Here is a 16,673-nt window from a genome sequence, read left to right on the forward strand (position 1 = left end):
CAAATTGTTTTGAGAAAATTTGGTTTAAATATTTGACAATTCAGCACCGTCCAGTGGATGGGGGAGCACTTTGCTCGTATATATAGATATATATATATATATATATATATATATATATATATACATAACAAGGTAAACTTGCAAGGTATATATAATAACAATAATAATTCTTGGATGGAATCTATATATTAATGCATCAGCACATGTTTTTCCACAAATCACATGTTTCTTATGATCATAGTCCATATTCCTGGGATGAATACAGTGCAGTCTGCAGTATCCTTGGACACTGGGTAGATCATGTTCATGTATTCGTTTCTTTGGATCATCAGCTGGCATCATTAGACTGTAGCTGGCATAATAAAATAGGAACTTTTAAATGCATGTTCAAAATGTTTCCCATAAATGAAATTAAAGGTTATACATACATATATATATATATATATATACTCTTTTACTCTTTTACTCATTTCAGTCATTTGACTGTGGCCATGCTGGAGCACCGCCTTTTAGTCGAGCAAATCTAACCCATGCCTTATTCTTTGGAAGCCTAGTACTTATTCTATCAGTCTCTTTTGCCGAACCACTAAGTTACAGGGACATAAACACACCACCATCGGTTGTCAAGCGATGTTGGTGGGTCAAACAGACACACAAACATAGACACACACACTCACACACGCACACTCACACACATACACACACACACACACACACACACACACACACACATATATATATATATATACACACATATATACAACAGGCTTCTTTCAGTTTCCGTCAACCAAATCCACTCACAAGGCTTTGGTTGGCCCAAGGCTATAGTAGAAAACACTTTCCCAAGGTGCCATGCAGTGGGAATGAACTCAGAACCATGTGGTTGGTAAGCAAGCTACTTACCACACAGCCACTCCTGCACCATATATATATATCGTCTCATCATCATCATTCAAAGTCCGTTTTTCATGCTGGCATTGGTTGGACAGTTTGACTTAAAACTGGGGAGCAGCACCAGGCTTCAATCTGATTTGGCATTGTTTCTTCAGCTAGATTCCTTTCCTAATGCCAACCACTCCAAGAGTGTAGTGGGTGCTATGCATATATATATAGAGTAAGAGAGAAAGAGATATGTAAATGTATAAATGTGTTTGTATGTGCATCATTGTTTATTGACCTTCAGTGTGGCAATCTGTGTTTTCATTTGATAACTTAGCAGATGAGCTAGAAAAGTCAATGTAATTTTTGTCTGACTCTTGCAAACATGGAAAAGTTAGCATTACAATGATGATGATGATGATGATGATGGTAACAATGATGATAATATATATATATATATAAGAGAACAAAGTGTACGTATGCTGCTATATATATAAGGGTTAGCCATATTCAAATGGCAAATATGTGTCACGATGTGTTACCGCTACTGTTTATAATTCGCTCTGAGATTTATCATTGTTTGATTTCACTTTTTCAATATCAGTGTCAATCGACACTGGAAAAAGTATATGTATTTGTGAAGGGAGCTGACTTCTCATTGACAACCATGATTGTCACATGCTGAAGAAAGGTAAACACCTTGAAACTCAGGTCCGTGTGTATCATGAGTTGAAGACGGGGAGGATGACTCCCCTTCACAAATACTGAGAGGACACAGATAGTGTGTCTATAGCCAGCTGGAGGAGATATCTTCCTGGGGCTACAAACTACAGTAGCATCCACCCTTAAGGGTTAGCCATATTCAAATGGCAAATATGCGTCACTATATATATATATATATATATATATATAAAATAAAATACAAAATGGGACAAGAACACAAAACGGGACAACAAAACATCCATATAGACAATACCAAAAAAACACGGACGGGTCATTCAAAGCCTTTTATAAGTGTATGCATATGTGTGTGTGTATGTGTGTGTGTGTGTGTGTGTGTGTGTGTGTGTGTGTGTGTGCACAAGCATAAATAGATAACGTAAAAGATATATGTAGGTGCTGCCTAAATTCCTATGATTACATAGAGGGTAAATTACATTGATAAACTTGATAGAAGATATGCATAAGTAATACATAGGCATATGGACTGATATCTTTATACATATGACTATATGCATACATATGCAATTCAAACAAGACAAGCTAGGATACTTCATTCTCTCTACACAAGTATTTATTCCACAAAAGATTTATTACCTCCAGGAAATGCCATAAAGCTTGCTTTACAGTAATATATCATGATAGAAGTTTACATGTCTTTGAAGACAGCTTTAAAAGAAATATTTTCCGTCATAATACCAGTGTATTTTATTTATCTTTACAAAACACCTCATGATGAGACCAATTATACCTACTGAAATGTATGCATGTATGTATGTATGTGCAATCTCGAGTTGCACATGTGAAAATAGGGAAAGATGTCAGGAAGGGCATCGCTGTAACACTTCCAGAAGGGAAGGGTCTTCCTTTGATGTTGACATGCAATGTCTGTGCAAGAACCTGCCTCAGTAAAGCTGGACTCAAGAGTCATCTTCGTAGTCATAAAACGAGACAGATGAGTGACAACCTGGCCACTGGTCGTGGTGTAACACACCATACTAATCCTATCTGTCAGGCATGTGGAAGAGAGTGTCATTCGGCAGGAGGACTTAAACGACATGCAAAGGTACATGAAGCCCAGTTACAACTACAGCCGGCTGTTACCGGTAAAGGTTTTAGTTGCCAATTCTGTACAAGACATTGTAGACCTTTAGCTGGGCTAAAAAGTCACATTCGATCACAGCACCAGTAACAGTTAAGCTTCGTGCAATGGCCATACTCGATAACGAGGGGGCAGCCATAATGTATGTATGTTTGTATGTATGTATGCATGTATGTGTGGTGTGTGTATGGGTGTGCGTGTGTGTGTGTGTGTGTGTGCATGCATATATGTAATTATGTATGTATGTATGTATGTATGCCTGCATGCATGTATGTATGTATGTATGTATATATGTATGTATGTATGTATGTATGTATAGATGTATGTATGTATGTATGTATGTATGTATGTATGTATGTATGCCTGCATGCATGTATGTATGTATGTATGTATATATGTATGTATGTATGCCTGCATGCATGTATGTATGTATGTATGTATATATGCATGTATGTAAGTATGTATGTATGTATGTATGCTTGCATGCATGCATGTATGTATGAATGTATGTATATATGTATGTATGTATGCATGTATATATGTATGTATGTATGCATCCTCTTTCTCTTTTTAATTTAGAATAAATTTTGACCAACCACCTACTGGTGGCAAGGTTGTGAAGGAAAGCAATTTTTGTTCATTGTCCGTTAAATCTTAAGGTCTTGCAGACTGTTAACGTTCAAGATATATGACCAATTGTAACATATGAATTAGGGATTTGCATTCTGTCCCCAAGAACCTAAGCTGAGCCATACTTTACTCCAAATGGGTTGGTATGTATCCTGTAGCTCAAATAATAATAGATATGAAGCTGAAAGTGTATCTTGGGTACTGGATTGGCAAACTATGATTCATAGATGTTCTGTTTCTTGTATTTTTCTAACTACATTGGCGTCTAGTGGGCAGTTGATTTCCACAGCAGAATATATCTTTTCCTTGTGGTCACACACAATATTGGGCCAGTTGTGCTTTAACTTGGTGTTGGCTTTAATTTTTATGTCCCATTAACATTCTTTTGACCCAGTGGTCTCAATATTGTCAACTTCATCTGTAGGTTTTCGTTTTTTGTTATTCTATGCATATATATATGTGTGTATGTATGTACGTATGTATGTATGTATGTATGTATATATGTATGTAGAGAGGTAGGTAGGTAGGTAGGTAGGTATGTATGTAGGTAGGTATGTAGGTAGGTAGGTAGGTAGGTAGATAGGCGAAATGCTGAGCGGTATTTCATCTGGCGTTATGTTATGAGTTCAAATTCCGCCGAGGTCGACTTTGCCTTTCATCCTTTCGGGGTCAATTAGATAGTACCAGTTATGCACTGGGGTCGATATAATCGACTTAATCCTTTTGTCTGTCCTTGTTTGTCCCCTCTGTGTATAGCTCCTTGTGGGCAGTAAAGAGATAGGTATGTAGGTAGGCAGGTGGTAGGTAGGTAGGTAGGTAGGTATGTATGGTGGTGGGTACATACATACATAGGTAGGTAAGTATGCATGCATATATGTATGCATGCATACATGTGTGTATTTATATATGTTTGTGTGCATATATATGCATGTATGAATGTATGTGTGTATGTATGGACGGATATGCATGTAGGTATGTATATGTGTATTCATGAATCTACATATGTAACAACACACACACATACACTGATGCACACAGATACAAGCACACATGCATACATATATAAGCCTGTATACATGCACACACACACACACACACACACACACCACACACACACACACATATGTACATACATGCATATACACACACACACACACATATACATACACATATATACAGTAATCCCTTGACTATCACAGGTATTATGTTCCAAAATCCCCTGCAATAGGTGAACCATGATATGGTGAGGTATTACTGTATGCATATACATACATATTGTTACCCAAGACCTCTTGTTACCTCTATCTACTCACCTTCCCTTACACTTCTCGGATGCCCTATAGTATACCCTATAGCATCTCCACCCACTGTTTAACTACCTTCTCTTTCTCTCTTTTTCCTCTTTATTGCCCACCCCACCCCATGTCCAGTGCTTTAAAATATTCAAATTTTACCCTCCTCCTTTCTTCTTCCATGCTACTCTCCAGCATCTCCTTCTCACATTCCTCCCTCTGCTTCTTTATCTCTTTCTACCTCTCCTCAACAACACAACACTCCATCTCATCCTTCCACTTCTGACCTGCCTACAAACACACACCTTTCTTTCCTTCAATAACTCTCTTCTCAAGATTCCTCTCCATCCTAACCTGTTGCCCCCTTTCTGTATCCTTCCTCACTCCTTCTGTCCCTCATATCTTCTTGCTTCTACTGTATGTAGTTTTGGTAAGCTGGCAGGATCATTTGCATTCTGTGTTCAAATTCCACTGGGATTAACTTTGTCTTTCATCCTCACAGGGTCAATAAAATAAGTACCAGTTGAGCACTGGGGTTGGTGTGATTGTCTAGCACCCTGCCCACAAATTTCAGTTGAATGAATTATTATCATAAAGGCCATAAACTGGGAGAATTATTGGAATGCCAAAGCAAAATGCTTAGCAGAATTTTATCAGTCTTTACATTCTGTGTTCACAATTGTCTTTCGGAGATGTACCTGCATAGCAAGTGATTTGATCTGAGATCGTGTGCTGAAACGAAAACAAGTGCAGCATGGAAGGTGTTTGTAAGCCATTTAAGAAACACTCAAAAGCCGTTCAATTCACTTCAACATTTAAGTTTAATTTGTCAAAATATTTTCGTCGCTTTAAGACCACGACCTGTTGACTGACAAAAATCCGTGCTGCATTTGAGCTCAGATGCAGCACAGATTTTTGTCAGTGAACAGGTCGCGGTCTTAAAGCGACGAAAATATTTTGACAAATTAAACTTTAATTGTCTGACATTCTTTCAGAATCAATAAAATAAGTTACAGTTGAGCACTGGTGTTGACGTAATTGACTGGGTCCCTCCACCTAAATTTCAGGCCTTGTGCCTATAGCAGAAAGAATTAAAATACTGGAGAGCCCTGAATTATCCTTTTCACAACCCAACCTATTACCTTTTCAACTCTATCCCTACCCTTTTCTCACAACCCAACTACTAATCCTTTCCCTATTTCCTGTTCCTTACCATACTCCTCCAGCCTCCCCTCTTACTTACCATCCTTCATCTCTCACTCAAGGAATATCATCCACACTCTTCTTTATTTCCTTTCATTTACAAGGGCCACTTTAGGGTCCTTATGCACCCGGTATGCTTTGTAAAGTGGTTGGTGTTAGGAAGAGCATCCAGCTGTACAAGACATACCAAAATAGACATTAGTGCATGAATGAGGCCTCCAGCTCTTAAGAACCATCCAGCCTATATCAGTATGAAAGCCAGACATTAAGTAAGAATAAGGATGGTGAGGAAGAAGAGGACAATGAGGAAATGAATGTGGGAGGGAGGAGGCAGAGGAGGAGCAGCGGATATATATATACATACACACATACACACACACAAACACGTATTCACATAAATGCATACATACACTCAATTTATGTGTATATATATGTGTGTGTGTGCATGATTATGTTTATGCGTGCACCTATCTTTATATCCCACTATATGTGTGGGTGTGTGCATGTTTGTAATTATGTGTGTGACTGTGTATGTTTGTGTGTGTCTGTGTGCACATGTGTGTGCATGTGGTGTGTGTGCGTGGTGTGTGTGCATGTGTGTGTGTTCGTGCATGTGTGTGCGTGTGTGTGTGCATGTGTGTGTGTTCATGCATGTGTGTGTGTGTGTGTTGGGAGCACATGTCATCACATAGGAAGCATCGGCGGAGCAGTTTGCAGTTTTGAATTCCAGTCATCCCATTAATGTTGCCTAGTGAAGAATGTGTTCTGCTACACTAACTTACTCTAGATACATGAAAAATATTGGTTTTTTTCTTTTTGTGTCCAGTCTTGATGATGTTGCAGGATTTTATGTCCTTTACTTTTGGTCACTTTTTTCTCTTTTCTCTTTGATTTTGTTTTAGAATCAATACATTTTTGTCCATAGAAATTGTCTTGCTATGTCAATTCTGAGATCATACACTTATTTATTAATTATACTTTTTTTTTATCAAAAGGCCCGTTTTTATATATGTTTCTAGCTATTTACTATTGTATATGCCAACAAAAACACTGCTCTTTGAGCAGTTTGAAATGTGTTCAATATGTATATGTATGGCTGCAGCTGCAGGTCTAAGATTAGGCTTCACTGTAATTTCAGAAGCTGTTCTTTATCCTCTCCTACAAGTTCCTTGTATTGTCCATCTGCAATACTAATGGAAGCCACCTTTATGTAAATGCATATATATATATGTATATATATATATATATATATATATATATATATATATATATAATATATATATATATAATATATATATATATATATATATATATATAGTATATATATATATATATATATATATATATATATGTATATATATATATATATATATATATATATATATATATATATATATATATATATATATATGTGTGTGTGTGTGTGTAAATGATTGCGTGAGCTTTAACAATGAAACCTGGTTTGTGATTAATCTATATTTTGTATCTTTCCATTTGTCTTGCTTGCTTACGTTCTGGTGTTTGCTATATTTTTTCTTGAGAACAATCCTTTCTTAGTGGTAAGACCATAGCAGATCCACTTCTAGCATAATGGATGTCCACTTATATGTATGTAATATAATCTTTTCAGTAACTTCAGATTTTTCAATATGCTAGAGCACTGATTTTAAATTGATATTAATCAAATTAATATTCAATTTTTTCACCCTTATTATTTTATATATATATATATCATCATGACTGACCAGGCTATCAGATGTTGCTACACATCGCTGGTTACAATGCGTTTCACATTGTTTTAGCCTTCAAATGATGCCACACCGCTGGCTAAGTGAGCAGACCAACCGAAGAAAGAGTGAGAGAAAGTTGTGGTAAAAGAGTACAGCAGGGATCGCCACCACCCCCTGCCAGAGCCTCGTGGAGCTTTTTAGGTGTTTTCGCTCAATAAACCCTCACAACGCCCGATCTGGGAGTCGAAACTGCAATCCTACAACTGCGAGTCTGCTGCCCTAACCACTGGGCCATTGCGCCTCCACACACACACACACACACACATATATATATATATATATATGGTTGTGATGCATTTACCTGTGTACCCTTATCAAACACGTGGTCATGATGGATATACTGGGCTTTGTATATTTTACCCCAGTGTCACTTTGATGGCATGCACTGCTGTCTCACTTAATGATGATAATAATAATATATAATGGTATGGCACTATTGTAGAAGACATTTATTCAAGGTGTTACACAGTGCAAAGCTATTTGGTTGAGAAGTAAACTTCTTAACCACACAGCCATGCCAATATGTTGAATACAAAACAGACTGCTAACCCAAAGTTGTTCAATTTCTTAAGTTATCTATTAAATCAACTATTGACTATTTTGAATGCAAGCTTGTCCATATAAAATAAAATAATTGCAATTTGAACAATGCAACAAATTCTCACTCAAGTTAGCTCTCAGAATTATCATCCAAATCACATTTCCCCAAATAAATACCTTTAGCATTCTGACCATTCTTGAAATATAAAATAATTTTCATGAGTCTGCTAAAAAATGCCATTAGATTTATTGTGTGACCTACATATTGATCAAGAACCATAATTTTTCAAAATGATTCTTTAGAAAAGAAATTGTTTGGAAATGATGGACTTTCTCATTCGTCACAAATGACTTTGTTTTCTCTCTGAAGCACGATGAATATAGAAACATTAATGGCCATAAAAATTATAGCATCCAAATTTATTGGTGAATAAATCAGTGATAATAAATGCGTATTAATGTTGCAAGAAAAATATGTCCCATGGTTTAGTATTTCTTTATTTATTTATAGATTTGCCTTATTTCTCAAATGCATCTGACTTGCATTATTAAGATATCAGGATCACATGAATAAAAACCTGAACAAGACAGACTTATTGATTGCTAACATGATACAAATACATTAATTCAACAATTTGGTTTTTGAAATTACATAAAAACACCATTCTAACAAAAATCTTCAGTGCTTTCCCCCCTCCTCCCAACCTTTTTTTGTAAGAATAAATAAATCCATATCATATCAACTGTCCTTGCGAAATTCTTTAAGAATCATTAAAAAATTAACACATATATTTTTCATATCATATTATTAAAGTGACATGTAAAAAGCATTTTAATCAATTACTATTTAATGTTAATATTAATGTGTATGTGCATATATATCTACATATATATGTGTGTGTGTATACATACATATATACATACATATATATATATAAATTAGAAAAACCACCTTTTATCAATTCAAAATGAACAATTAAATTACACCATCTAGAAAATTACATAAATAGAAATATTAAAAATAAAATAACAATAATATACCAATGATTAAGTAAACTGTAAAATGATAATAAAAACATATATTATTTGGTATTATGTAATTTTCTACATGTTGTAATTTAATTGTTCATTTTTAATCGATAAAAGGTGTTTTTTTCTAATTTTATATATATATTATATTTTGTGAAATTTGATTTAGTATTTCTAAATTGAATTTTTCCCTGTAAGTTAGGAATAATATTCCTTCAAATAATTATTATATATATATTATATATATATATATATATATATATATATATTATGGACATTTGAATGTAATGGCTACAGTGTAAATAAGAAGAAAAACATAGAAAAAAAAGAGTAATCACTGCTTGTACATGAAACTCTAGAAATTTTTGTAGCAGACTTCCAGAAGTATTTTTTAAAGAGTAACCTAAATTTTGGGGGTAACTAAAATACTGATGAGATCTAAAAAAAAAAAGCTCTATAAAATGTTTATAGAAGTTTAGCATCTAATGCATCACTAGTAGTTGCAAAACAATTTGATGTTAATACTGACAAGTTTATTAGACCAGAAGTCAAGAATTCCTAGCCAGACTTAAAACTGATAATGGAGCAGTATCCTTGATCTTCATGCCTATCACACTCAAGGATCATGAAGATGATTTCACTCTCTACATTGAGAGTAGGTTAATCAACTCTGAAAAAACAGATTTAGATGTAGTTAGTAAGAAAATCTTTGGTCCCATTATTTCTAAATTTTGAAAGTACTTCAACTCCAGTTATAGAATAACTTGTTGATCATATAATGACTGTGACTAAACCTCACCTGTTTCCAAGCAAAGTAATATTTCCCTTTGGCCAGACATGATTTTGTTGAAAATTGGAAATTTAAGATACCACTTGTAGGATAGTGACACTTGTTTACAATCATCAAATGATTTCAAGAAGGAGACACAAGAATACACACATAGATACATACACACACATAAATATATATATGAGTGTATATTATCATCCTCATCATCATTTAACGTCCATTTTCCATGCTGGCATGGGTTGGAAAATGTGACCAGAGCTGGCAAGCTGGGGGTCTGCACCAGACTCCAGTCTGATTTGGCATGGTTTCTACAGCTGGATGCCCTTCCTAATGCCAACTACTGTACAAAGTGTGCTAAATGCTTTTATGTAGTACCACAAGGGTGATTTTATATGCCACTGCATGAGCGCTTTTACATGACGTTGCATGAGGACTTTTACACGTTGCTGCATGGGTGTTTTATGTGACACCACATGGATGCTTTTACATGGCACCACCATGAGTGCTTTACACAACCAGAAGGATTGGTCTTAATGCTTCTGCTGCAGGGTACGGGTCTTCTTGATTACAACCAGGCACCAGGTATCATCTCACCTGAAAGATTCAGCTTCCTTATATATATATATAATATATATATATATATATATATATACACATATATATATCCGCTCAGTCGAAGTCGCGACTCTCAGTTACTCCATGGATCAGTGTCCTCCAGTCAGTTCTATCCTGGGCCGCTTATTTCAGATTGGCTATGTCCATTCCGGTATCACTCTTGATGGTGTCAAGCCAGCGGGTTCTTGGTCGGCCTCTTCCTCTCTTGCCACTGACCATTCCTTATATATATATATATATATATATACTATCATCATCATCACCATTTAACATCCATTTTCCATGCTGGCATGGGTCAGACAGTTGACTGAAAACTGGTAAGCTAAGGAGCTGCACCTAATTTCAATCTGATTTGGCAATATATATATATATTATATATATATATATATATATATATGGAGAAATTATACAAAATATATAAGTAGACAATGAGTAAAGCAAAAGCACAGTTTCGATAACCTGTAGATCATCTGTAGATTTATTGCAGGAACTTCATAGTGACGGTTGAGGTAAGAGCATTAATAAAATATGTGGACTAAAAGATTTTATTTAATACAACACATGTTTTGACCTGTTCTGGGTCTCTTCGGGTACATAAATAAAAAAAAATAGAAGTCTCGCTAGAGATCTTCTGATTCAGTTTTACATGCGCTATATGTGGTGTACTAAATAAAATCTTTTATTCCATTTATTTTATTAATACTATATATATGTATGTATATATATATATATGTACATATATATATATGTACATATGTATATATGTACATATATATATATGTATGTATATATATATATGTGTGTATATATATATATATGTATGTATGTATGTATGTATGTATGTATGTATGTATGTATGTATGTATGTGTGTGTATGTATATACATATATATATATGTATGTATGTATGTATGTGTGTGTATGTATATACATATATATATATATATATGTATGCATGAATGTATGTATGTATGTATGTATGTATGTATTTATGTACGTATGAATTCATGTAGGGGTTCAATGGCCTTCTTTCACTTTGGGCAACTCAAAGTTACAGCTGAAGACATTTGCGCAAGGTGCCATGCAGTGGGACTGAACCCCAAATCATGTGCTTGGAAAACAAACTCCTTAACCTAACAGCCCACCTACACCTATACTAAGCCACCTTTATGAATAAAAACTTATGTTGAACAGTGCTGTAAAAGTTAACATTAGTTTGTTTTTTTTATTATTATATACTCTATTACTCACATCTTCACTTTACCATCTTGTTACTTTCTTTGATATTGTAATATTTTAGTATTACGATACTAAAGTATAGTATTTGAGAATGAATGATGTTTCTTGAATGGCCTAAAATAACTGCAATTAATTTGATTAAATTATAAAGTTAATATTTCATACGTTTATTAATTAAATGATTTCATTTTCCCATATGCATCCAATCAAAAATTTGTTTTTTATTTATTTTGATTAATATCTTTACACATGCATCCAATGAAATGCTTCCTTTTTGTTTTCATTGTCTGAATATTTTTATTAATGGTTTCCTGATTCATTTCTCAAATTCCATCTACAAATCAGAGATGTGAGACTCGGAACTTTGAAATTTCAGTTTTAATATATATATACATACATATATATATATATATTACATATATTTTCCATCTCTCTATATGTAAATTATATAAGAAATTTACCAGGCCACAAACATACCCACACTATCATGTGTGTGTGTGTGTATGTGCATGCTTATCTGTCTCCGTGTGTGCTATGTACGTGTGTGTGTTTGTGCCTATAAATATATATATGTTTTCTGTCTATATCTAGATTATATGATACTTACAAGACCACAAGCCCACCCACTACTTCACATACATGTGTTTGTGTGCATGTGTGTGTAAGAGATATCCTAATTGAAGCATTTGATGAGAAGGAGAAAGAGGTAGGGACATATGACACAGAGGGCAACTGGAAGTTCTTGCAGGATAACCGACTAAGGGCAACAGACCAAATCTCTGGCTGGATCAAATCTTCTGCCAAACCAAATGTGGCATGGAACTGTGAGGTTGACAGGGCATAAAAGTGAAGCGGTGGGTTTGGAAAGAGTGGAAAAGTGAAGGTAGCAAAGAACCATGTCAGATAGCTAAAAGGGAAGCTAGGTGACAGGTTTATTTAGTAAGAGCAGAAGCACAAAGGATGAAGTTTGCAAAATGTCTTGCAGTGTAAGAATCAGAGATGAGAATCAAGATGTTGTGAGAGAGAAGAGTGTATTGATGGATAATGGTATACTTGCACATAGGGATGCTGATAATGTCATCCCCAGCATTGTCATCAACTATTAAAAGGGTAGAAGAGATGATTTAGACAGAAGTAATTAACTGTTGTCTTTATCCTTTCTTATGACCACCTTCTTGCTCCTTTAGAGTATGTTCTAGCACTCAGTCACAACCTTCCTCACATCTCCTTCACGGAGGTACATGGCTTAGTGGTTAGGGTGTTAGACTCATGATCATAAAATTGTGGTTTCAATTCCTGGGCCAGGCAATGCGTTGTGTTCTTGAGCAAAACACTTCATTTCATGTTGCTCCACTCCACTCAGCAGGCAAAAATGAGTAATAAGGCAATGGAATGGCATCCCATCCAGGTGGGGGAGGATTTATAGAAACTTGAAAACCAGCCCTTATGAGTCGGTATGACTTGAGATAGTATCTTTAACTTTTACATGTCTCCTTCAGCCATGCATTTCCTCTACACTAAGACACCTGTGCTTATGCCTCCATCATATGTTAGCTTTCCAACACCTGGCATAAAGCCACCCCACCTCCAGCTTCCTCTCCTAAATACTTCCTCTTAGTAGTGGAGGCTATTTTTGCCATTCCTTTTCCTCTGTTCTTTTGTCTTGCAAGTTTCATGGCAGCTCTCAGTAGTGCTGGTGGCACTTTAAAAGCACCCCAGTACACTCTGTAAAGTTGTTGGCGTTAAGAAGGGCATCCACCAGTAGAAACCATATGAAAGCAGACATTCAAGCCTGATGAAGCCCTGTAGCTTGTTGGTTCAGTGTCAAATCTTCCAACAACTGTTAACATGAAAAGATAAATGATGATGATGATGAGGAGGAGGAGGAAGGGGAGGAGGGGGAGGGGTGATATATGTATGTATGTATGTATGTATGTGCATATGTATGTATGTATGTATGTATGTATGAGGCGTATTCCATGCGTAAATACACATGACAAGCAGTATGCATTAATAAACCAAATTCTTAAAACTCTTAGAGAATATACAAACATATTTTAACAAGAAAAAATTTTTTTTTAGAAATGTATGTTTATAAATATATATATATATATGGGAGGGGGTGTAGCTACATATGTATGTATATAATATATGGTATATATATATATATATATACTAGATATAATATATCTATATTGTATATTTATGTATATAGTATATGTATCTATTTTTATTTATGTGTCCTTTTCAAGCCTAGCCAGGCTCATGGGCCCAGTTTCCCGGTTTCTATGGCGTATGTGTTCCCTCCAGCTGGACGGGACACCAGTCCATCACAGTGTTACTCAAGAAACAGGAAGAAAAAGAGTGAGAGAAAGTTGGGGCAAAAGAGTACAACAGGGGTCGCCACCCCCCACCCCACCCCCTCCTGCCAGAGCCTTGTGGAGCTTTAGGTGTTTTCGCTCAATAAGCACACACAACACCCAGTCTGGGAATCGAAACTGCAATCCTCCGACCACGAGTCCACTGACCTAACCACTGGGCCTTTGCACCTACACATACGTATGTGTGTATGTGTGTGTGTGTGTGTTGTGTGTGTGTGTGTGTGTGTGTGTGTGTGTGTGTGTGTGTTGTGTTGTGTGTGTGTGTGTGTATGTGTGTGTGTGGGTGGGTGTGTGTGTGTGTGTGTGTGTGTGTGTGGGTGTGTTATGGAAGTGTGTACATCATTAAGGAGAATGGTAAAAAATATAAAGAAAGGAAGCATTACACTGTTTGCTTTTCTTTAGTATCTGAAGTATGTAAACGATATACACTCATAAATCAAGAATGTGATATGGAAAGCAAATCTTTATATTAGTATTTTGAGGTGTCTTACCCACAAGACGTTTCTGAATAAGGTGGAATAAGCATGTTCCATGCAAAATGATAATGTTTGTGAATGGTTTCGCAAATACATCTTCTGGGAGGTCCCAGATTTCATAGACAGAGTCAACAATTCTTCCAGCCCTTGCCAGCATGGAATTGGATATTAAAGGATAATGATGATGATGAAGATGATGATGATGATGATGATGTACGTATCAGGTGCATACCATAAGTAAATACACAAGATAAGCAGTATGCATTAATAAAACGAATTTGTTCAAAACTCTGAGACAATGTACACAGATATTTCGACAAGAAAATTATCTATTTAGAAAAGTATGTGTTTGTATGTACATACACACACACACACACACACCACACACACACACACACACACACACACACACACATATACATACATACATTTACATATCTTCATTATCATTTAACATCCATCATATTTATCTCATAAAAGGTTACAGTCTACTCTCAGTTACATCCTTAGCTGGACTTTTCCTGGCTGCTGGAAACAGTCCAGCTAAGGGTGAAACTCAACTCAGAGTAATCTGTCAGCTTTGATATATATATATATATATATATATATATATATATATATCATCATCATCATCATCATCATCATCATCATCATCATCATCATCATCGCTTAATGTCTGCTTTCCATGCAGGCATGGGTTGGACGATTTGACTGGAGACTGGTGACCCAGAAGGCTGCACCAGGCTGAATCTGATCTGGCAGTGTTTCTACAGCTGGATGCCCTTCCTAACGCCAACCACTCCGAGAGTGTAGTGGGTGTTTTTATGTGCCATCAGCACGAGGGCCAGTCAGGCAGTACTGGCAATGACCATGCTCAAAAGACGTTTTTTACATGCTACCTGCATGGGAGCCAGTCCGCCAGCATTGGCAACGACCACGCTCGAATGTTGTTTTTCATGTGCCACTGGTACATGTGCCAGTAAGGTGACATATATATATATTGACTGCAGCCATGGTGAACTACCACCCTGAAGGGTTTTAAGCGAACAAATTGATCCCAGGACTTTTCTTAAGTCTAGCACTTATTCTATCAGTCTGTTTTGCCAAACCACTAAGTTACAGGGACATAAACAGACCAACACCGGTTGTCAAACAGAGGTGGAAGACAAACACAAGCACAAACACACACACACACAACAGGCTTCTTTCAGTTTCTATCTACCAAATATAGTCACAAAGCTTCAGTCAACCTGAGGCTACAGCTTGAAGAACTTGCCCAAGTGGGACTTAACCCAGAACCATGTGGTTTGGAAGCAAGCCTCTTACCATGAAGCCACACCTATATACATAAATACAAGGTGTCCCAAAAGTCTATACACTTTCTTTTTTCTATTTCGTTTCAGGTATCATTTGGAGATGTGAGGCATTTGACACCTTAAACTTTGCAGTTTTTTTAAGTGTATTATTGCCTTGCCTGTGGCACAACATACCACCAGCTTTGAAGAGCCTCGTTTATGTTCAAGAATCTCTGCTAGTTTTGATTTTCCCCAATTGTGTCGGTTTACCTGACCAGAGAGATAAAATAGATTCATTGCTGAACCATAAGTTTTCCAGAACTGAGAGTCTTTTTGGCAATTGTGGAGGAGTGATTCACACATTTCCACATGAGCATCATAATCTTCCACTTGAAGCCTTTTGAACAACTTGAAGTCAGTACGGGTAGAGTTTTATTACTCTCCGAAGCATCGGCTGAATTGAACTTTGTTGATGCTAAGTTCCAGTGTAGTCCTCTGGATGGACTTCCTATGGTTTTTCGCAAATGCCTGCTTCAGGAGTTCAGCGTTTTCATCAATGGTGGCCTTCCACTGCATGGTTTTTCAAGAACAGATCTTCTTTCAAGAAACTTGCTTTGGATAGCATAAATTATGCTACATGTTGGATCTGTGTGACAGCCATAAATCTTCTCAAACTTGCAATGAACTGCAGTA

The 16,673-nt window shown here is 36.1% G+C and overlaps 1 protein-coding gene across 5 annotated transcripts in view; it reads left to right on the plus strand.

Annotated features, from left to right (window-relative positions):
• The window catches only part of LOC115213777 (tumor protein p53-inducible protein 11), a 547,834-nt gene that overhangs the window by 73,514 nt on the left and 457,647 nt on the right, over window positions 1-16,673 (plus strand). The gene's annotated exons all lie outside the window — the stretch shown is intronic.

This window comes from Octopus sinensis, linkage group LG7, assembly GCF_006345805.1.
Source record: "Octopus sinensis linkage group LG7, ASM634580v1, whole genome shotgun sequence".
Taxonomy (NCBI): Eukaryota; Metazoa; Mollusca; class Cephalopoda; order Octopoda; family Octopodidae; genus Octopus; species Octopus sinensis.